The 24,520-nt window shown below is 40.3% G+C and overlaps 1 protein-coding gene across 9 annotated transcripts in view; it reads right to left on the bottom strand.

Moving 5' to 3' along the window:
* Positions 1-24,520, bottom strand: part of DAB1 (DAB adaptor protein 1) — a 431,942-nt gene that overhangs the window by 155,247 nt on the left and 252,175 nt on the right. The gene's annotated exons all lie outside the window — the stretch shown is intronic.

The raw sequence follows: 24,520 nt of genomic DNA, 5'->3' as shown, positions 1-24,520 counted from the left end.
TATCCTTAACTTCAACTTTTGATTTCTCCTTCATCATGCTTACTTCATCTGTCAGAAACACAGAGCTGAGGACATTAGAGATAATTCAGCCTGTTTCCCTCTATCTACAGACGTGCAAACTAAGGCCTTTCTATATTGTGGGGTTGGGAATTATCAGAAGACATGCTTAAATAGAAAAAAAAAAACAGCAATCACTAACCATCATATAGTACTTTTCGATTGACAAAACACAACTTTCATTTCATTCATTTATTCATTCATCCCTTACCGAGCATCTCCTCTGTACCGGTGCTATTATTCACTGGCAACAGATGAATGAGACAACATCTGTGCCCTTAGAAGCTTAAGTTTTTGGTGACTGCAAATACAAATGTATTTGCATTACGCTAAGTGTGTAAGAAGGTTCAAGCTTTAGAATCAGACATCCTTGTTTCGAATCATAGGTCCCTCTTGTAAGTCAACTGAACTGTCTGAGCCTCAGTTTTTTAATGTGTTGGATGACAATAAAGTATCTACCTTACAGCATTAGCATGAACAGTAACTTCAGTGAGATAGTATGTGTGAAGCATGTATTTATGTGGTAAGTTTTCTACAAATGGTAGCTGTCCCACTGTTTTTCTTTTTTTTTTTTTTTGAAACAGTGTCTCACTTCATCACCCAGGCTGGAGCACAGTGGCGCGATCACAGCTCACTGCAGCCACGACCTCCCAGGCTCAGGCAAGTCTCCTACTTCAGCCTCCCAAGTAGCTGGGACAACAGGCACACACAGTCATACTTGGCTATATTTTTGTAGAGATGGGGTTTTGCCATGTTGCTCAGTCTCAGACTCTCAGACTCAACCAATCCACCACCTTGGCCTCCTCAAGTGCTGGGATTCTAGGCCTGAGTATCACCACTATTATAAGCCCAGTAAAAGAAGCAAGTAGAAGACACAATCCTGGGAGGGTGGGAGGCAGAGAGAAGGAATGTCTGTCCAGCCATAGGTCTGGACCTGTGGTCCTGACCCCCAGTTTTCTTTTTGTTTTTTCCATGACACCCCTGCTGACTCCTCGTATATTAAAGCCTCTGAGTAATATTCCATAAAGCAAATATAACACAGGGATGATTAGTCAGAAACTATAATCAGTATAATACTTAAGCCTCAGCATTCTGTAAGAGCAGATGTCAGAGACTAGAGCTAAGAACAAAGGGACATTTGCCATAATACACCTTATATCATAGCTAAACATCTCTCCTCTTCAACATATGACACTATTTCAGTCCATAATAACATCTCTTTCACCACTGAGACTTCCCCAAACTTTAATTATAATCACAATACCAGGTAGCATTCATCACAAAGCATATTATATGCATCAACTTGTTAAGTCCAGAAAATAATTGTAGAGGTAGGTACGATTATTCAGGTTTCATAGATGAGACTCTAAACTGAAAGTGTTAGAGGCCATGTAACTTGTCCAAACTTACTGAGTAGAACCTGAACTTAGATTTGTCTCATGTCAAAACCCACGTTTGTGGTTTGCTTGTGTTCTGTTTTCAAGGCTGTTCGCCTAACCACCATGATCAATTGCTTCTTTTCTACACAACTTTCTTATAAAGCCCCATCTTTATCTTGACCAAAACTCACCTGGCCCAAATCTGATGGTACTCAATACACTGGCAGCATTAAAACTCCATGGAAGGATGGAGAGACGGCTTGAAAATGGAACAGATTCTAGTCATCAGTCATCTCTAAAAAAATGTCTATGAGTCAGATACAAAGACAGCCGTAAGAAACATTTGTCAGGGCACAGAACTCTGCCGAGAAAGAAGATTCATAAGAGAAGGCAGAGCCATAGCAGGTGAACAAGGACAGAGATTAATAAGAAAATATTAGGCCATTTAGAGGAAAGTAGGGAGCCCAATTTAGATTAGGACCTAAGGCCAAGCTAATTTGTATGAAGGGCACTTAGGCAGTAGATAATCCAGTTTCTCATTAAACGTTTCACCATTAAAAGGGTAATTTTTCATGAGCACATCTTGAGCAAGGTCTCAGTTATATTAGTTAAGAAATAAATAACAGATATCAGAGCCATAAGGCTTTAATTCTACCTGAGGCACATACAATATAAAGGTGTTGGGAATAGGATCAGTCTTCATGCATTTTAGGTCACCATGAATCGCAGCCTATGTTACTGAAAACACCACTGACCCTCTGTTTCAAGATGGACAAGAGAAAGACCACACGTTTAAGGAAAATCACCCATATGGTCACTGTTATTGAGTTTTTAGTACAGTTACTGTGCCAAGGGTTTCACACGCAATTTCTCATTTAATCTTCACATTTGCTCTTGAGTTAAGCTCCATAATGAGTCCTCTTTTCAGAAGACAACACAAACACCCAAAGTCCACAGCATAACTTGAATATTTAAATAACAGCTATATTGAGATACAACTCACATACTGTACAATTCACCATTTTAAAGTATACAATCCAGTGGGTTTAGTATAGTCACAGAATTGTATAACCATCACCACTATCTAATTTTAGAACATTTTTGTCATCCCAAAAAGAAACCCTGTATCCATTAGCTGTCACTCCCTATCTTCCCATTCCCTCTGGTGCTAAGCAACCATTAATCTCTCCCCGTCTTTATACATTTGCCTATTCTAGACATTTAAATAATTGTTATCTTATAATATACAATATTTTGGGTTTGGCTTCTTTTATTTAGCACCATGTTCTCAAGGTTCATCCATATTATAGCATGTATCAGCAATGCTTTTTTTTTTGCTGAATATTATTCTATTGTGTGGTTATACCACATTAGCTCATAGATCTTTGGGTTGTTTCCATTCTTTAGCTATTATGAATAATACTGCTATGAACATTTGTGTACAAGTTTTTGTGTGGCTGTATATATTCAATTCTCTCAAAATTATTCCTAAGAAAGGAATTGTCGCGTCATATGGTAACTCTATATTTAACTTTTTGGAGAACTGTCAAATTGTTTTTCCAAAGTGTCTGCACCATTTTACAACCAACCCTCCTAGCAAAATATAAGGTTCCAATTTCTTTACCAGATGTTCTTCCCAACATCTGTTATTGTCTGTCTTTTTTACTTTAGCCATCCTAGTAGGTGTTAAGTGATATTTCATTGCAGCTTTGATTTGCATTTCCCTAAGGAGTAATGATGTTGAGCATCTTTTCATGTGCTTATTGTTCATTTGCGTATCTTCTTTGGAGAAATATCTATTCAAATCCCAGAGCCACAGTTTGAACCCAGGTCTTGTGTAAAATTTCATGGTCTTAACCATGAACCATAGGAACCACTATGGGGCTTCCTACGATCTACCTCTGTGTTCTGTTACAGAATTTAGCCTCATTTATTTGTGTCACAGCTACTTGAGTAGATGTCTTATGGATAAACCGGCAGATGTCTTACTCTTAAAGACAAGTAGTTCACAAGTACACATGCCCTTCTCATGCCTTATATCATTTAATCTTCCAAGGTTACTGAAAACCACCACTGTTATTATTTTATGGATGAAGAAACTGGAGCCCAAGGGGTAACTAAAGTTACTTCTCATCGTGTCCTACTCCAAGGCTTGAGTTCTCCCACTGAGAGACAGTAGGCCTTAATGGTCTAGAACATGAGCTCTGGATTCAGAGGACCTGAGTTCAAGTCCCAGCTTTCTGACCTACCTCCTTAGTTGTATAATTGTTGGTAAGTTCCTTTGCATGTCTGCCACAGTGTCCTAACCAGTTAAGTATAGCTACTAATGGGTGCTCCCAGTATTAAAGAAATGACAAATAGCATACAAGACAGTGAGTGATTGGCAAACAGTAAGAGCTTAATCAACATTGGTCATTGTTATTTGGGTGATCATACTTTCAGTTTGTCTGCGACAGTCCCAGAAACTTTTGTACTGACACTGTTGTTACCAGCATCCCTCATTACTCTCAAAAGTATTCCAGTTTGGTTAAGAGACTGTGTGGTTACCCTAATTATATGATCATCATTTGTATGTCCATGAAGAACACTGTCCTGCCTCAGTGTTCTTCATGCTAGGCACTGTGCTAGCTTCCAGTGGTACAAGGGTGTGCAAAAAGTGTCCTTTCTCCTGCCCAGAGGAAGCCACATTTCAAAAGGCATCATAAACAATTTCTCCACCCCTTAGCACTATATGACACTCACAGCTCTGGTCATATTTTGTTAAGCAATGTGTTTTCCTAAGGGGTGGAGAAACTGTATTTGGTAGGGAGATGGTTAGGAAGAGCTACAGAGGAGAGATGGCATTTGAGTAAGGCCTTGTAAAAAAGGAGGGGTTCAAGAGGTAAGGAAGAAGAAACTTTCCAGATAAACAAAAAGTACAAGGATATTTGGAGAACAGTGAGTTGTTGGCTTAGACTGTTTAGCAGTCCTAATTACCTTTTGGAATCACCTTGGGAATTTTTAGAAAATATCACCCCAGAGCCCAGAGTGGTGGAGTGCACCTGCAATCCCAGCACTTTGAGAGGCCAAGGAGGGAGGATAGCTTGAGTCCAGCAGTTTGAAACCAGCCTGGGCAGCATAAGAAAACCCTGTCTCAAAAGAAATTTAAAAAACTCCGCCACCTTATAAATTTTGATTAGATGGGTCTGGGGTGAGCCAGGGCCAATTAATGGGCTTGCAAAGCACAGTACTAGAGGGCATGGCTAGAGTGATGCACTCAAAGGACAGACAAATCATGAAGCATCTTGGAAGCCAAGTTAAAGCCTTTGAACATTGTTCTTTAGGCCACAGGAGCTATTAATGACCCAGGTTTGTTGTGAGGATTAGATTTAAAAGAACATTATAGCAACATGTGGGGAAGTATAAGGCTGTAATTAACTGATTCATTCATTCCTTTATTTGATATTTATTGAGTGTCTACTATATACGTGTTCTAAGGTCCTCCAGATACTGCAGGGAACAAAACATATAAATATCCCTGTACTAAGGGAACTTACATCCTAGTGGGAAGTCAATGGAGTTTTGCTGAAATTTTCTAAGTTTAGTGTAATGAAGAATCCCCTGTAAAAACCACAACAGCAACAACAGATTCCTAAATCCCTTCCAGTGAGATTCTACACCAGTTGGAGGGACCAAGCAGATGGAGTTGATTCAGGTATAAGTAATTCTCAAAGATCACTAGAGAACAGCAATTTGCTTATGTAGAGAATCCCTTGTAAGATGATATTTCTCAGACAGAGGTCCTCAGAATAAAACTTTCCAAAGTTTCAATTTGGGGTTTTCAAATAGACAATAATCTTTTAAATATTTTACCAGTTGTGAAGAAAAAAAAGTTATTAGTAATAATATATTTCAAAGATACTTTCATAGACTTCAACTCTGGTTTCTTAAAAGCCTGAAAATTTCTTTTCTAATGTTTAATTTTTTTTTTTTTTTTTGAGACAGAGTCTTGCTCTGTCGCCCAGGCTGGAGTGCAGTAGCTGGATCTCTGCTCACTGCAACCTCCACCTCCCAGGTTCAAGCGATTCTCCTGCCTCAGCCTCCTGGGTAGCTGGGATTACAGGTGCCCGCCACCATGCTTGGCTGATTTTTGTATTTTTGGTAGAGATGAGGTTTCACCATGTTGGCCAGGCTGGTCTCGAACTCCTGACCTCAAGTGATCTGCCTGCATTGGCCTCCCAAAGTGCTGGCATTACAGGCATAAGCCACCATGCTGGGCGTCTTTTCTAATCTTTAAAAGGGATCCCCTTAAGTGTGAGAAATACTACTTGATATCATTTGCGGCTGTCTGGGTGAGCATGCCTCTGGCAGGTCAGGAGTGCCAGTGCGGTAGGGGAGGGTGCACCACCTCCTTAACAGTTTCCTCTTGGCTCAGAGGAAAGCAATCCTGTACTGAATGGTTTGAAGATTTCTGCTCTGATACACCTGCTTCACTTGGTTCCATAAACAAACTAATTGCCAACAACTAATAGGGAATGCTTTATCTGGGATCTCAATCCAAGGCTCTTCAAATAATCCAGGAATTGAATTTTCAACGTAGCACTGATTTGAATTCCAAAGGAGGAAGATATGGGGGTTATGCAGCATCATAGAGTTGCCTGGAAACCAAGCCCCCTGAAAGAAAAGCAGTAACTGGCTAGAAAGAAGGAAGGAAAGAGGCCTGGATTCAGATGTTATCTCTGTTACTGTACCTTCACCTATGTGATGTCACTTGCCCTTGAGGTTCAATCTCCCCAGGTGCTCAATGAATGTTCATAGGGAAAAGATGGTTTCAAAAGTGTCTCCAAGTGATAATTGTATACAATGATATTTATGAATAGTTAATATATTTATAACTAATTTGTTTGTAACTAATATTTATAACTGTATGATGTACGTTGGATATATCAGTTTATTGTTATAGCAACATTATGTGGTGGTTGTCCACATATGTTAAATCTAGTAACAGAACTGAGTTGGTAAGTGCTAAAGCTAGGATTCGAACCCAGGTCTTCATAAATCCACAGAACTTAGGTCTCCAGTTTTACAATCACATACCACTATTAGTAAAACATTTTTGAACACATAACTCTAAGATAGATATATTTCTGTATAAATTACATACATGTACTACTGATAATCTATATATTATTATTATTATTATTATTACTATTTTGAGACAGAGTCTCACTCTGTCATCCAGGCTGACGTGCAGTGGTATGATCTCAGCTCACTGCAATCTCTGCCTCCCGGGTTCGAGCGATTCTCGTGCCTCAGCCACACAAATCACTGGGATTACAGGTGTACGCCACCATACCTGGCTAATTTTTGTATTTTTAGTGGAGATGGTGTTTCACCATGTTGGCCAGGCTGGTCTTGAACTCTTGGCTTCAAGTGATTTGCCTGCCTCAGCCTCCCTGAGTGCTGGGATTACAGGCATGAGCCACCGCACCCACCCCCATATAGTATTATTAAAGTTTACTTTTTCTTAGAACTTTTTGGATTAAAATCAAACATAAATAGACATCTTATATTTTTCTCATGTACCAGTAGATTATCTTGCATAACCTGGGGAGTACCTGCATCTCACAATGATTTTTTGCAGATCTCTCTGAATGAGAAATAACAACTTGAAAAATCCTCAGGCAGTCACAGCAAACTAACAATCATAATCAGACATTTGGGTTTCTAAGAATCATCCATTTTGGTTTTTTTATTTTAATTTTTCTGGTTACATAGTAGGTATATGTATGGTTTTGGTTTTTTTTGTTTTTGTTTTTGTTTTTGTTTTTTTTGAGATAGAGTCTTGCTCTATCACTCAGGCTGGAGTGCAGTGGCACAATCTCGGCTCACTGCAAACTCCACCTCCCAGGTTCACGCCATTCTCTTGCTTCAGACTCCTGAGTAGCTGGGATTATAGGCGCCCGCCACCATGCCCGGCTATTTTTTTTGTATTTTTTAGTAGAGACGGGGTTTCACTGTGTTAGCCAGGATGGTCTCGATCTCCTGACCGCGTGATCCACCCGCCTTGGCCTCCCAAAGTGCTGGGATTACAGGTGTGAGCCACCATGCCCAGCTGGTGTATGTATTTATGGGGTACACAACATGTTTTGATACAAACATGCAATGCATACTAATCACATCATGGAGAATGGAGTATCTATCCTCTCAGCACTTATCCTTTGTGTTACAAACAATCCAATTATGCTCTTTCAGTTATTTTAAAATGTATGATTACATTATTATTGACTATATAGTCACCTTGTTGTGCTATCAAATAGTAGATCTTATTCTATTTTTTGTACCATTAACCATCCCCACTGCAGCCCTGCACCACTCTTCCCAGCCTCTAGTAACCATCCTTCTACTCTCCAGCTCTATGAATTCAATTGTTTTGATTTTTAGATCCCACAAATAAGTAAGAACATGCAATGTTTGTCTTTCTGTGCCTGGCTTATTTCACTTAACCTAATGATCTCCAGTTCCATCCATGTTGTTGCAAATGACAAGAGTCTCATACTTTTTTATGACGGAATAGTACTCCATTATGTAAATGTAACATTTTCTTTATCCATTCATCTGTTGATGGACAACAAATAAGGTTGCTTAAAAATCTTAGTTATTGTCAACAGTGCTGCAACAAACATGACAGTGCAGATATCTCTTTGATATACTGATTTCCTTTCTTTTGGGTATATACCCAGCAGTGGGATTGCTAGATCATATGGTAGCTCTATTTTTAGTTTTTGAGGAACCTCCAAACTGTTCTCCATAGTGGTTGTACTAATTTATATTCTCACCAACAGTGTATGAGGGTTTCCTTTTCTCCACATCTTTGTCAGCATTTGTTATTGCCTGTCTTTTGGATAGAAGCTATTTTAACTGGGGTGAGATGATATCTCATTGTAGTTTTGATTTGCATTTCTCTGATAATCAATGACATTGAGCACCCTTTCATATGCCTGTTTGCCATTTGAATGTCTTCTTTCGAGAAATGTCTATTCAAATCTTTGTCCAATTTTTGATCAGCTTACTAGATTTTTTCCTATAGAGTTGTTTGAGCTCCTTATATTTAATCCCTTGTCAGGGCGGTAGTTTGCAAATATTTTATCTCATTCTGTGGGTTATGTCTTCACTTTCCTGTGCTGTGCAGAAGCTTTTTAGCTTGATGTGATCCCATTTGTCCATTTTTGCTTTCATTGCCTGTGCTTGTGGGTTATTGCCCAAGCAATTTTTGCCCAGACCCATGTCCTGGAGATTTTCTCCAATGTTTTCTTGTAGAAATTTAATAGATTGAGGTCTTATATTTAAGTCTTTACCCATTTTGATTTGATCTGTGTATATGGCAAGAGAAAGGGGTCTACTTTCATTCCTCTGCATATGGATATCCAGTTTACCCAGCACCATTTATTAGAGAGACTTTTTTTTCCCAAGTGTATATTCGTGGCAACTTTGTTGAAAATGAGTTCACTGTAGGTGTGTTGATTTGTTTCTGGGTGCTCTATTCTGTTCCATTGGTCTATGTGTCTATCTTTAGGCCAGTGCCATGCTGTTTTGGTTACTATAGCTCTGTAGTATAATTTGAAGTCAGGTAATGTGATTCTTCCAGTTTTGTTTTTGTTTTTGTTTTTGTTTTCTGCTTAGGATGGCTTTAGATAGTCTGAGTTTTTTGTGGTCCCATATAAATTTTAGGATTATTTTTTCTATTTCTGTGAGGAACATTATTGGTATTTTGATAGGGATTGTATTGAATCTGGAGACTATTTAGGGTAGTATGGACATTTTAACAATATTGATTCTTCCAACCGATGAACATGGAATATTTTTCCATTTTTAGTGTCCTCTTCAATTTCTTTCATCAGTGTTTTACAGTTTTCAATATAGAGATCTTTCCTTTTTTTGGTTAATTCCTAGGTATTTCATTTTATTAGATTACATTTATTTCTTTTTCAGATTGTTCACTATTGGCATATAGAAATGCTACTGATTTTTGCATGTTGATTTTGTATCCTGCAACTTTACTGGTTTATCAGTTCTAATAGTTTTTTTGTGGAGTTGTTAGGTTTTTCCAAATATAAGATCATATCATCTGCAAACAATGATAATTTGACTTCTTCCATCCCAATTTGGATGCTCTAAGAATCACCCATTTTGAATTTCATAATGGATCATGGGGAACCCTGAAGGCTGCTGTCTTTAATGTGTAGCAGGGCTGGGGTACACATATATATCACTTAAAAGAGTCTGGAGGCTTCCAGGAGTCACAGTAGATGTGCCTCCACTTTCACCCTCTAATCCATGCCCCACACTGCTTCCAAGAAGACACACCAAGTGTCATCTCATCATGCACTATCTGACCAAAAATGAAAAATGTCATCACCTTCCACCCAGCTGCCACAGGCTCTCCTCCCTCTTACTCTCTCACCTCATTTGTGCCCTCTTGCCCCCACCCTTAATTCCAGCCTTATGGGCTAGGCACCTACATGCCCTTTGCCCTTGCTAGTTCCTCTTCTCCAAGTGTTTCCTCTACACTTGAGCTCTACAAGGGTAGAACTGAAATTGATTTGACTGTGTCCTCTGAACCTAGCACAGTGCCAGAACAGAGCAGACCTGTGGTGTCCAGATCTGCTGAATAACTGAAAAAATGATTTAATTAATTTATTTATGCTAAAGTGGGTAGTGGACTCCAGGAGTCAGGACCACTTGGGGGAGGCATCTAAGGGGTTATTAAAAACTCCTCCCATACAGATCTTATTTTATACAGTCCATGAGTGTGATTCATTTAGTCCTCAAGGAATAAAATTCCTAATGGAATAAAATAAACATCACACCCATAGTCATTTTAATATTGGCTTTGCTTTATGCCATTAGAGAAGAGCATTTCTCAACCTCATCACAACCTGATCATTTCCTAACTGGGGGAATGGCTCTCCTCTGAATTTAAATCCAGCCAGTTCCTCTGGGCACAGAGTAAATTCCCCATTTTCCACAGACCTCAAAGATTCTGTCAGGAAGTACACTAAGTAACTGCCAACTGTCTCAAAGCAGAAGAGGCAGAAGGCACTGCCAATGTTGAGGTCCCAGAATGGGAGTCACCTTGCAGAAGCTTCAACAAAATCAAATGCCTCTGTCAGGAGTCAGGATCCGAAGGAGGAAGGCAATTAGCATTTTTTATGACACCGAAGCAGAGCCCACAGAGTCCACTGAAGTCATAAATGGCCTCCCACTCCAGGCTGCACTCTAAAGACCGTTAATGGCCAAATAAAAGTTATTTCACACCCAAGACTGTTCTCTATCTCTCCCACTCATCATAGATTATAATAAGCACAGCCAAGATAAGTATTTTTTTTCCTAATGTGGTCATTCTGGCTGTGAATTCTTTTAACTTTTGACAGTTACAATATTTCCCTGTCTAGGAGGGGTCAACTCCAACATATTTCTTATATCAAGCTGAGTATTCACTTCTGTGCATCAGATACTTAAACATCTAAGGAGATGTCTTATCAGTGCAGACCACTATAATAAAATACCATAGACGGCATGGCTTAAACAACAGACATTTATTTCTCATGGTTCTGGAGGCTGAGCAGTCCAAGAGCAAGTGCTGGAAGATTTGGCTGTTGGTGAGGGCCCCCTTCCTGGCTTGCAGATTGCCACTGTCTCACTGTGTGCTCACAAGATCTCTTTTTGTGCATGCACTGAGAAAGAGAGAGAGAGAGAGAGAAAGAGAAAGCCCTGGCCTCCTTTCCTCTTCTTACAAAGCCACTAATCCCATCATAAATACTCTACTTTCATGATGTCATCTAAAGCTAATTATCTCCCAAAGACCCCACCTGCAAATATTATTACATTGGGAGTTAGGACTTCAACATATTAATATTGGGGAGACACAAACATACAATCCATAATGGGGGGCCAGAATTAGGAAGGAGATGTGAAAAGCTGAATGCTACCTGAAAAATGAGCATGCCTGTCCCATTCTCATGAATTGTTTTATTTAAACCTCACAACAGTGTTGGAGGAAAGAACTGCAACACATTCAGAGAAGGAGGAAACGGAGGCACAGGGAAATGAAGTCATTGGTGCGAGGCCACACTGCTAAGGAGGGCATGGCTGCCTAACCCTTTGAGGTCGGAAGGCATCACATTTAAATCATGGTATGCTACTTCCTGTGTATAAGGAAGTTAAAGTTTCTGAGTGTTAGGCTCTTCATATGCAAAACATTGTGGTTATCTGTATACCTCTCTAGAATAGTTACTAGGACCATAGGTATAATATATGTTATGCTCTTAGCACACTGCCTGGCACATGGCTGTCATTCAGTGAATATTTACTGCCTTCCTTCTCCCCAAATAATATATTTTACATTAAGCATCAGTGGCCCAAAGCTAACCATAGCAAAGTTGTAGTGCATTGGAAGGAATGGTCCCAGCTGTTTGGGATTTTTGTTGTTGCTGTTGCCTGGGAATAAGGGTGCAATTAAGAACAGGATGTTCTTCCCGAAGGCAATAGGGAGATCACCTTATAAATTATTAACACAGAGAGATTCTCCCTCCTTCTGCATATCTATCTGAATCAGAGGCTATCCATCTTGATGATAAGAAAATTTCAAAAGGTTGTTTTATTTTCCCCCTTGGCTGTCAAACATCATTCTGTCCATTGCTGAAAGAGCCCTATTGTCTGTTAGGCTGTCCAATTTAAGAACAGATTGTGGGGGAATTTCAGGGCCCAGCAGACAGATAACTTATTTTACTCTGAATTCTATCTTGCAATTATCCAGGTGTTGATTTGCAATGGACAAATAATTATGTATGCTGGCTGTGTAGGAGAGAATGCTGATTTTATGTAATTAACTAGCTGGGTAGTGAGCAGAACAAGAGGAAAAACACACTTAGGGGGCTGTTAAAATGTGTTTTTATGAACATGGTTGCTGTCATTATTGCTAAAAGGTAAACTAATTAAAGAGCTAAAATAATATTCAACCTATGACTCATGCACACATTTTCTTTAAAAGTGTTCTCTGGTACTTCCGAAAAGTGCTTTGCATAAAAGGCATCTGGAATCAATTTTCACGTTTCTGTAGAAAGTGAAGTGCTATGGTACCAGACAGAGATTCTCATCTGAGAGCCTGGGAATCTGAACTTTAAAGTCTAGCCAATGATTCTGAGGCAGAACCAGATCAGGAACCACTGAGTCATAAGACAGGATGCTTGTGGGACCTCATATGCATAACCCAATTCTTCTGCTTCCAAAGTTGGTCCTTTTTGCATATCTCTGGTAAAGGTCTACTAGTATTTATTTCAGGTTTCTTTTCTTCCTCCTGGGTCTTTTATTGTATTTGAAAAATGTATTTTAAAACTGTAGGACATTATTAATAAATTCTTAATAACAAAAGAAAATGATCATCAGCCACATCCTGTCTCTCCAAAAACCCTTAGACTATCTCCTAGCAGTGTCTCTTGAAGCACCATTTTCTAGTTTCTCTGAGGAAAAGACTAAAGAGATGATCATGCCAAATCAGTTAAGGGCATGCTTATATCCCTGGTGGTGGTTCCCACATGCAATGGCAAATTAAAGCAAGAAAAAGCCAGGCCCTACAATCTCCCCTTGGTAGACTGTAGGTTCTTGAGGGCTAACATTTGCTTAAATTTGTTTTCTGTGTATCCCATACAACAAGAACAGTCACTGGTATACAATGGATACTTAATATTTGCTGAATAAATAAATATATATCAAAAGGGAAATTGCTGTTTCTGTACCCAGAGTTTCCAACCCCACCCTGCCACCCCCAACACACATATGCAAAGTGTCTTAGAACGTTGGAAAACCAAGTTTACATTTCAGTCACAGGGCCCAAAAGTCTCAGGTACTATTAATCTGGCTCAGCAGTTCTATGAGTCCCAGCATTTTTTCCAGACAAATGAAAGCCAGGAATCATAGAAAAACGGCCAATCATATCTTCATGTACAAGGTAGAAGCAGCAAGACAAAAAAAAAAAAAAAAAAAAAAAAAAAAAAGGAAAAACCTCTTGGTTTTAAGACGGTAAAGACAGCTATAATCATCCGTTGCTGAGTCTTTCTGACATCCTCCCACGAAGGCTTGAGGAGTGTAGCCTGTCCTGCTCATCTGGGCAAATCAAGGAGTGACTAGTCTGACTTTAAATCTGCAGCTTTATTTTTACACACTTCCTTACTGACAGCCTAAGGATGGCGTGACAGCATTTGCTTCTTAGGTTTTCTTATCAGTGGGCTTGTGTCTTTTTCCTGGTGGCCAAGAAACAAAGCAGGTTTTTTAGTATGTGTTGCCATTAAGAGTAAAGTATTACACTAGGTATATAATAGTTCATTTCATGTTGATGCCACTCTGCAAGGCACAGAATAGCTTTAAACAATATGTAAGTTCTTTTTCATTGTCCTTTTGTTCCTCACAGCTACCTAGCATGACATGCATTATTAATCCCTTCTTATAGTTGAGGAAATTGAGACTCCAGGAGATAAAGACTGGCCCAAGTTCACAGAGCTAGCAAAGGCAGGGGCAGGTGTGCTAAAAAAGAAATGCATGTAAAGAAAAGAAGGCTGAAAGGAAGAGAATCCAAAGCTTGAGGCTGGGTAAGAAATAGGACTGTATGAGACAGGGAAAGGCCAGATCTGAATCCACAGTCATTATATTTATTTGTGCTTCTGTCATTTGTAACCGAAGGGTCCTATTTTGGTTGTGGTGCTGCATGGATGCAGGCAAGGCTGAATGATGCACATGAAATACAACAGGAAAGCTGGATCTACAGTCAAAGGTGAAGAGGACCAGGGTAATGAATGAGAAAGGACAGATACCAGGAGAAACCTTCGTTCTCATCTGGTGTTGCCATTCAGGATCTTCTCGGTCAAGAGCAAGTCACTTCATCTCACTACAGTTGAGGAAATAATGCTTACCTTGCAGGATGATTGCCGGAACTGCCTGCAATCATATCCCTCCTCCTAGTAGCTGTATCCAATCAATAACTGGTTGATTAGATGGGGCTGGGTGTAAACACCCAGGCTCCATGTCTCAGTTTGAGGCAATCCTGAAGGAAAACTCCCATGGGATAGTGGGAGCAGGTGAGGCCTTTGCTGCAACTGCATCACAGTTCAACTCTTCCCTCTGCCACAGCCTACCATCTTCACTCCTCCAGCTGTTCTGATTCAGAGGACATTCCCTTATTGGGAATTTGCTGTAGTGTCCTACAGCAAATCTTTGTCTCAGTCACTGGTTTCCTAGGAACTCCACCAAAGACAGTACAAAATCGATGCATTTGAGGGAGAGTCTGAAAGAGTCTTGATATGGAGAGACAAGCCAGAAAGTTCGTGCAATAATCCAAGAATGATGGGAGTGGTGCTCAGAGGCAGCACCAAGTGCTCAGATAATGTAAACTAATATTGATCAGATTCCAGGGGGCTAAACCTAATCAAAAGAGAACATCCAGAGCTAAAACTTTCCTACCCAAGGCAACTCAAAGTCCCCTGGCAAAACTGTTGCGTGTTTGCCAGCCATCCTGGGCAGCTGGGCTGCATCTGTAAGACAGAGCAGGGTGATCACCCATCCAGAGGCAGCCTCACTACCACCAGAACCAGGAGGTGCAGTGAAATTTGCCTTTCTAAAGTTCACAACTTGCTTCCCTTTGGCTAATGCACATAATAACAGGTACCAGGCGCTGACAAAGTCATATTAGCTGATGAGGAGTGAATATGACCTTTTTTCCAAATAAAAAATAACAAATGTATTTTTAAACTTTTTGTATTTCAGTTCTTTTAAACAAGTGCTTTTAATTTTTTTAACTTTCTAATTACAAAGAGAAACATGTTCAAGACTTAACATTTGGAAAGTGTAGAAGAGAAAAAGGAGGGGAAAGCTACCCATAACACCGCCCAGGTACATTTATGGTTGCATTCGAGTGTATGCTCTTCCAAGCTTTTCCTTAAGTGCATACACATGCAAACACCCATTCTTCAAAAAAAAAAAAAAAAAAAAGTTCATACGTAAATCTGTGTCTTGCCTTTTTCATCTGGCAGTGTAAATTATATATGTTTTCCCATATTGATATTTTTGTGACATGATTCTTATTGGCTGTGCAATAGCCCGTCCTACAGATGTATCACAATTTATTTAAGCAGTCCCCTAAAATTGGACAGGTAAGATGTTTCCAATGAAAACAGAATAAAGAAAACAATATTGAGGATTCTTCCTAAAGGCAGTGAAAAGATGCATTTTCCCTGTGAGAATGCCTCCTTGGAGCCTTTCACGCTTATCAGAGTTGTTGCTTCATCATCTTCCCCTCCCTTCTTCTGCTCCAGAAAAGTGTGTGCTCAAAATAGACAAATGTGTGAAAACAAATGCAAAATTTACCTCTCTGGTTGTCTTGCTTTGGGAGAAGCACAGAAGGGCAAAGGAAGAGTGTTTGTATAATTTGGATTACAAAAGAATCCCCGTAAGCTCTGGACACATTGCCCGTGGAAGCCTGAGGGACCAATTGCAAAAAAGGAAGAAGCAGGAGAATTGGATTTACTCAGTGAGTCTGAGGTCATAGGCAGTGCAGAACCCCTAACTTAGAGCTCTCACCCAATGTGTGTTCACACTAGGCATTTGAAGGCTTGCTCTTGGACTTAGACAGAGGTTAATTAAACTGCAAATGAACAAGAGTTTCTATCTGCACATGCAACCTGCAATTGGCCACAAACTTTCTTCTGTAGCAGCTACAACTTCCATGGGGTCACCTCCATTAGAAAAAAACCAAGGGATTTAAGTGGGTGTCTCTGCAAGCAACTTGTTTGCGGAGTATTTTTTGTAATGGAGATTATTTTGGTCTTGGTATATTCTAGTGTGAACAAGACTTATGTTTTATCTTCCATCTGCCTTCTAAACAAGAGTGCTGTGTTATACTATTGACTGATTAAATTATTTCTTTAGAGTACAAAGAGGTATTTGTGATGAAGACAACAGAGAGGGCAAATCAATTATTTACAGAGAAGACTGCAATATAAATTACATTTGATTAAACTCAGAGATAAATCTCAGTGATAGAGGGTTTAAGTAGAATGTGCTGGAAGAGACAGTGACTAAGTGCCCCCACCCGACAGTTGTTCCTAATGAATGCAAGGGCACAGGCCTGAGCCCTGACTCCCTGGATTTCTAACATGGTCAGCCTAATATTCATTCATTCCACCAACATGTGCTGAATGCCCACTACGTGCCAAGCACTGCCCAGGTCCCAGGGCACAATCATGAACCAAAGGGAGGAAGCTCCTGCTCTCCTAGAGCTGCTGATCTGAGAGGGGGAAGGAAGATAATGAGGAAGTAAATAAATAATGAACAAGATCATTCCAGATAGGGATAAGTGTTATGAAGGGGATAAAATAGTTTGATGAAACAAGGAGTGACTGGGAAAGGGTGGGGAACAATTAATTTAGACAGGCTGGTCCATGAAGGCATTTCTGTAGAAATGACATTTGAAAGGAGATGTGAACAAGAAAAGGGCAGCCATGCCAGGAGGGAATGTGTTTGGCTGGTTTATAAAACAGAAAGGAGCTAGTATGATCACAGCAGAGCAGGCAAGGGGAAGGGGGTGAGAGGTGGAAGTCAGGAGGGAGGCAGGGCTCCCTCGTGTGCTGCTTTGTGAGGCAAGGTAAGGAGGGCAGGTTTGGTTCTGAGTGCAATGGAAAGCCACGGTTGTGGTGGGGGTAGGGGTACCTTATGCAGGGGCATGACTCACATTTTGAAAAGATTTTTCCGAATGCTCTGTGGAAAGGGGGAGAAGTAGAAGCAGGGGCTAATAATCCAGATGAGTGACGAGACAAGGATGACGACACTAGATGAGAAATAGGCTGAATCAAAAAATATGCTGGAGGAAGAGCAGAAAGGGATTATTTTTAGATTGTGGAAGAGACAGGAAAAGGGAAGAACAAGTGTGACTCTGGGTTTTGGCTTGAGCACCTTAGTGGAAGGCAGGGTCACTTCCTAATACAAAGGCATCCCAGTCAGTGATGGAAGAAAAGCCAAGAGAACCTGGTGCCTTAATATTCCATTGAAAGCCTGTCAAATTCTGGTTGTGTGGAGAGTATGCAGGATTCAGGAGCAGAGAGAGCAATTTCCAAATGCCTGCTCTGCCAGTTTGGGTCCAGTCTTGATTAAGTTTCAGTGCCTGGAACTGTAACCTTGGGCAGTCACATTCTCTGGGAACTTCATTTCCTCATTTATCATATGGAAGAGACAATATGAGGTTTGAGGTTTGAGGTTTGAGAATGAAATGAGGACAAGGGAAAGCACCTGGCCTGTCTGGTGGATAGACACTCCATAAATACTAGTTCCTTTCCTTTCAGTTTAAATTTAGTGCCAAATTTCAGATTGAACTATGTCAATGCTGAAAAACCATGGCTGCTTCTTAGCACAGATATGACCATATAAAAGCACAACATAATTTTGGGGATTTGTTTATTTCTCAACTGATTTATTAGTTTTAAAATTGCTTCTATCTCACTGACTTCATGAGAGCTGGGACTTGTCCCATTCATCAAGAGTAGACACCTTTTGAGATACCCTCCAGATCTTGGTGATTGAACCACCAGCTGACCCTCCCATACAGCAATAGAACCACAGTGACCATGTTTATACAGCATGACTTTACCTGGAGATGGTGACACTAATCTGAGCTGTGTTGATTAGGGACAGCCTTTTCCTGGGGAATTGGGTATTCAAGCAGAGAGAGGAGTCAATCTCACCTAGTGACTGGCATCGTAACATGTAAATGTAGAATTCTGAGTGGTCATCTTTTCCTGCCATTGGCCTGGCTAAGAGGAAGCCAATCTTATGAAAAGGCAAAGAGAAACGATGTTCTGAAAGAAGAAGTGACCACAGAGAGAAAGCATTGTTGGGGTTCTTGCTGATTCCAAATTCCTGTCATCTTTGCAGAGGCTCTGCTCACTCATTCCCTTGCTTGGGTTCTGTGAGACACCTCCTCTGGTTCCTTACGATATGCCCTCCTATTAGAGTCAGGTCTACTCAGGTTGATTTGTTACTTGCAACTAGAAAACTTTCACTAATACCAGACATGAGTTTCTGTATATCTGGTGGCAGGGAGACAGTCACTTTGTGCTTGCTGAAGGAAAGGGATGGAGACAGTCACACCACAGTTGGCTGCCCCAGGGACTCTTTGTTTACCCCTAATTCTCCCTTGTTAGCTTTCCAACTGCAATACAGCCATAAAAAGAGAAAGTTTTGGTTGGATGATCTTTCCCCTTCGTTCATCCCCAGACCTCAAATTGCCGCATTTTGTAGTTTATTCCCCCATATGGCTTAGCATTTAATTAATGTAATATGTAAGAGCCAATTATCTCCTAAACAACTTCTTTTTGTCCCCTTTCCGCAAACAAAAGAAAAAATAGGGGTTTTTTTTAAAATCAGATAACAAAAGCATGAATACCTACACAGCCTTGCTCATTTCAAAAAAGTACCTCCCTTCCAAAGAGCTCAATATGGCCTATAAACATGATCTTAATACTTCTTAAACCATGGCAGCAAATTGCCTGGAAGAAAAATGTGACAAATTTTGATAATGAGCAGTAATAGGATAAAACAATCAACAGAAAACAGAAATAAGTGTTAAATCCCATTTAGTTTAATTCAGTCAACATTTTGTGAGCATCTTTTATGTGACTGCCATTGTGCAAGGAGCTAGGGCTGCCATTTATTAAACATCTATTGTGTTCCAGATACAGTGATAAACATTTTCACATACATTACTTTTCATTTAGCCTGAAGAAAAATTTCAACAGCCCTAAGAGGTAGTATGATCTCAATTTATGCAGAGGAGGAAATAGGCTTTTTGAGATCAAGAAACTTGCCCAGAGTTCACATAGCCAATAAGGAGATGTGATTCATCCAGAATTCACCCAGGCTACGTGTGTTTCCACATCTGTTTGCTTTCCAGTCTACTTCTCTTTTCTCCCTGTGGAGATAAGTAAGATAAAATTTCCTCCTTTAAGAAGTCCCCAGTCTACTGGAAGAAACACAGGTTAAGATGGAAAGTAAATGGAGGTGCCACCAATTTGCAAAGGAAGCACTGAGGAAGAGATAAACATTCTGACGGATGGGTCAGGGCTGGCTGCATGAATCAGGCAGCATTTCAGTGGAGGACTACGGGATGCTAAGGAATCCAGAACAAATCTTTTAAAGGAATCCTAACAAATGGAAATAATCATTATTGCATATTTACTCAGTAAGGTCCAAGTAGGTGGTAATAAACATCATAATGGAGAACCAATTATGCTATGTTTATGCCATCAATAGCCCTATGAGGTAGGTATTGTTATTTTTTTAATTTTGTGGATGAGGAATAAAAAAAGCTTACAGTAGACAGGTAACTTCTTCCATATCACACAACCTTCATTTGGCTGCCAATTAATTCAAATCCAGCTCTCTTTGACTCCAAATAATATATTTTCCCTACTAGACCACGTCTTGCAAAGAATTGAAAAACAAAAAAGAAGAAGAAGAGAGAGATACAAATTATAGGTGCAGTAAATTATAAGGCCTTTGTATAACCTCGAGGAATTTACAATCAAGTCAGGGTAGTAATGCATAAACCTTTGAAAACTGAAACAAGTAATCAAGGTAGAAAAACAAGCTCAGAACAATAGAAGTCATGGCCCAGGTCAGCCCAGGAATAACTAGCATATATATTATACTGGGCAGTATCATAGGGGTTTGGAGAAAGAAAAGATGACTTTGAACCAGGGTCATCTGAGAAAGTTTTGAGGGAGAGGTGGTATTGAAGTCAGGTCTCAAATAATATGCACAATTTACCTGAGTGAGAGATGAGAGGACCATTCCCAACTAGGGTTAAAGGCAAATTCAAGGCCAGAAAAGCTGTTGTAAAAGAGCTTACATCTAACTCTGCACAGTAGTGACTATTCCACATTATTGGGCACCCATCATGAGTCAGGAATAGTGCCCATGAGCAGAAAAGAAACTCAAAGAGAGGCATGAGTTGTCCAAGTCAGACAGCCAGGAAGAAGGGGAGCTGCATTCAAATGTGCCTGTCTGACTCCAAAGTTCATAGTCTCTCCACCATGCTCCACCACCTGTGCAGTTCAAGCTCAGATTTTGGAGAAATTTGAGTGCCAGCTCAGATTTCTCCGTTCATATTAAGGATGTCTTTGTTCAGGAACATTACATTATTACATAGTCATAACTGCATTACAGAGAAATTCACTCTGGTTGAAGTGAGGGAAATTGAGGCTGGGAATATAAGTCTCTCACCCACTCTTTTAGGAAAAGTTATCAATAAGAAGTGAAAAATATCAAGGCACCTTGATAGTCTGCAAATTAAATAATCTGGTTCCATAATCATTACAAACGAGACGGCCACAGCAAGACCACTATGGAGGGTTGATGACATGGGATATGCTCTCAGGAAGGTAAAGTCATCAAGGAATTATTTACTCCAATAGTTCTTTCTTCCGTCTCACTCTTTAGTCTCTGCATGCAACTGGACACTTCACTGCCCCCTCCTTCTTAGAAGAGTCACCCCTTGTATGCTTCTATGACTATCTTGGTTCTCCCTCTTTCCTGACTCATCCTTTGCACACTGTTTCTTCTAGATCCTTAATGGAGCATTCTCTTGTGGTATGTCCAGTGTCTTTCCTCACTTGACAATCTCACACTCTCTCAGATGCTGTCCAAGTTCACATATTTACCTCCAGCTCCTTTCCTGAGCTCTACATCCACCATTTAATCTGCCTTCTAATGCTCACATCTGAATGTTTTACAACAGCCAGATTTAATCTGTCCAGAACTGAGATTACCAATTTCTCCTTTACCCAAACCAGTTTTTCCCACTCAAGGCTCAGTTCCACTGCCACCTCCCCTGTGTAGCCTTACCCTGCCAAGTTAAAGTGTAGTCACAGTAATCTAATAACTCATTTGTGGCAACATTAGCCACAGCACTCAGCATATTGTGCAGTGACTTGCAGGTCTGGTATACCTGTTGTAATTCTTAGCATTGTTAAATCTCCAGTGTCCAGCAAAATACCCAGCACAATGTAGGTAACATTTGTCCAATGAATGAAGGTCACAGGCAGTCTACCCTTTGTCCAGGGTAGAAACACTGGAGAGACTTTTGATTTCCTCTTTTCCTTAAAATCCCCCTAGCAGAGATTGTAAAAGTTGCAGATAATATTTCTAAAATGTCCTAACAGTCACCACACTCATATCTCCCCTAGATAATTATATGGTCTAGTGGTCTACCTGTTTACAATTCCATCTTCCTCCAATCCATCTGATTGAAAACGACAAGATTACTCTTCAGAGAGTGTATTCTTACGTCATTCCATTATTCAAAATGGAATGTCAGTGGTTTCTCACTTCCCTTCAAACCCAATAAGATGAAAACTTCTGATCAATTTTTTAAAATATTTCATCACATAGTTATTGTACATCTACTAGTAAGCAACAGAGAGATGGAGGTGAACCCAATAGATAAATTCCCTGCTTTTGTGGAGATCACAGTCTTTCCCATTGGAATGACACCTCATTTCTTTATCCTCACTCCCATTTTCCCCTGCAAATGCTTTTTGCTTCAGCCAAATGAAGCTCAAGTCCCAGAGTACATCCCATATGTCTTCACATCTGTGGATTTTTCTGTACCATTTCCTCTGTCAAGAACAAGAGCTCCCCTTATCCTGTCTGCCAGGTCACCTCTGTACCTGTCACCTTCCCATTCCCTGGTCTTGAGATTTTTGGTTGTCTTGCCTCCCAGTTCACCCTTAAGTAATAAATGTAGTTCCTCCCCAAATGCGATTTTTCCCTTGATCTCTCTTTCACAATCTATCAGTTCTCAGGCTTTACCAAATGCCCCTTTCTCTTTAGTTCATATTGAACAATTTCTTAAGAAATAAAGACAAACCTTTTTCCATTTCAAACAAACAACAAAAAAAAAGAAATAAACACAAATCAGCTGGGTGCAGTGATTCACACCCGTAATCTCAGCACTTTGGGAGGCCAAGGCAAGAGGATCATTTGAGGGCAGGAGTTTGAGACCAGCCTGGGCAACATAGCACGACTCTATCTCTACAAAAAATTTAAAAAATTAGCAAGGCATGGTGGCATGTGCCATAGTCCCAGCTACTTAGGAGGCTGAGGCAGGAGGATCACTTAGGTGTAGAAGTTTGAGGCTGCAGTGAGCTATAATCATGCCACTGCACTCCAGCCTGGGCAACAGAGTGGGACCCTGCCTCAAATAAATAAATAAGTAAATAAACATTTAAAAATAATAGAATAAAGACAAATAATTAAACTGAAATAGAAACACAAACGTTACACCATAAAAATTGACATACGAAACAACTTTTTCTAAACACAACTAAAATCTTGTCACCAACTGAGTTGTCTGACAACCTTAACAGGTAGATGTATCCCTTAGGAAGTTATAGAGAAACCCACTCTTCAACAATCTCTTATTATTATCTTTACTCATATTTAGAGAACACTTGCAAGGGCCAGGATTTGTGCTAAATATTTTGCAAGCATCATCTCATTTATTTCTCTCAGTGATCCCGTAATGTAGTCACTGTTATTATCTCTACTTTAGAGATGAGGAAACCAAGGCTTGAAGAGGTAAAGAGACTTGACCAAGGTTACATAGCCAACGGGAATTTATCTGACCCCAAGAAATGTCCTTTTTAACCGTTAACAAGATACTGTTGACAAAGATTCTTTGCTTAGCCATGCTTTCATCAGGCTTCTGAAACTTCTCTTAGACCCTTCTATGTACTTTCTCATAACATCCAGTTGTAGCAAAAGAACCCTGCAAAAGTCAGTTTAGCCAGAACCCCCAATCCTCAATAACTAATCAGGCTCCTTATCCTCCACCATCCCCAGGTGGTATCTGGCTTCCCTGGCCTGTCTTCAGCAAGAATCCTGTTAGGTGGTTAAGTCAGAGTCTCCTTTTCCCCTGATGTTTCCTCTTAGTAATTTTCTATTAACTGACCCCTACCCTGCTCCTTAGCCATAAATTCCTTCTTGCCCATGCTATATTTAAAGGCGAGCCCAATCTCTCTCCCCAACTGCAAGACGCCACTACAGTTGTCCTTATATCTGTGATAATGATTCTGAATAAAGTCTGCCTTACCATGCCTTTTTCTTTTTCTTTCTTTCTTTTTTTTTTTTTTTTTTTGAGACAGAGTCTCACTCTGTCACCCAGGCTGGAGTGCAGTGGTATGAACTCGGCTCACTGCAACCTCCGCCTCCCAGGTTCAAGCAAATCTTCTGCCTCAGCCTCCTGAGTAGCTGGGATTACAGGTGCATGCCACCACACCTGGCTAATTTTTTTACATTTTTGGTAGAGATGCGGTTTCACCATGTTGGCCACGCTGATCTCAAACTCTCGACCTCAAGTGATCCAACTGCCTCGGCCTTCCAAAGTGCTGGGATTAAAGGTGTGAGCCACCATGCCCAGCCCTCACCATGCTTTACAAGTATCATTGAATAATTTTTTCCTTTAACACTGCCTGCTTGCAATATGTGATTAATGAACATTACATACTTTGCAAAGTGTTTGGCACATAATAATTGTTTAATAAATGTGACACATAAGAGGTGAGGGAGAGAAAAGAGGGTAACAGGTAGGCACACAAGGGCAAGGCATATTCACATACACATTGCAAATAATCCTGGCAGCAGACCTGTCAGGTACTTACTATTAACCCGCTTCACAAATAAAGAAACTGAGATTCAGGGAGGTGCAGGGGCTTTGAGAAGGTTTCCCAGCTAGAAGCTTGGCAGGTACAGGATTGGAATGCAGGTCTCTGAGTCCAGCGTCCTTGCTCTCTGATATGGCTCCATTGTCCCTTTTCTCTCTCAACCCTATGCACACCTTATGTTCTTTTTATTCCTGAAATGTCTAGGAAAACAAAAAGGATCATTCTCTTCCCTGAAAGGCTGATACAGATGTGAGTTTTGGAGGGGTCAGGGGTTGGCTACTCTTGCTCTTGGTCTCTGCATGGAGATCACCCACAGGTGTGAGGCTTTTGATACTTCAA

The sequence above is a fragment of the Pongo pygmaeus genome, chromosome 1 (genome assembly GCF_028885625.2).
Source record: "Pongo pygmaeus isolate AG05252 chromosome 1, NHGRI_mPonPyg2-v2.0_pri, whole genome shotgun sequence".
In the NCBI taxonomy this organism is placed as follows: Eukaryota; Metazoa; Chordata; class Mammalia; order Primates; family Hominidae; genus Pongo; species Pongo pygmaeus.
This window is presented reverse-complemented; position numbering and strand designations above follow the sequence as displayed.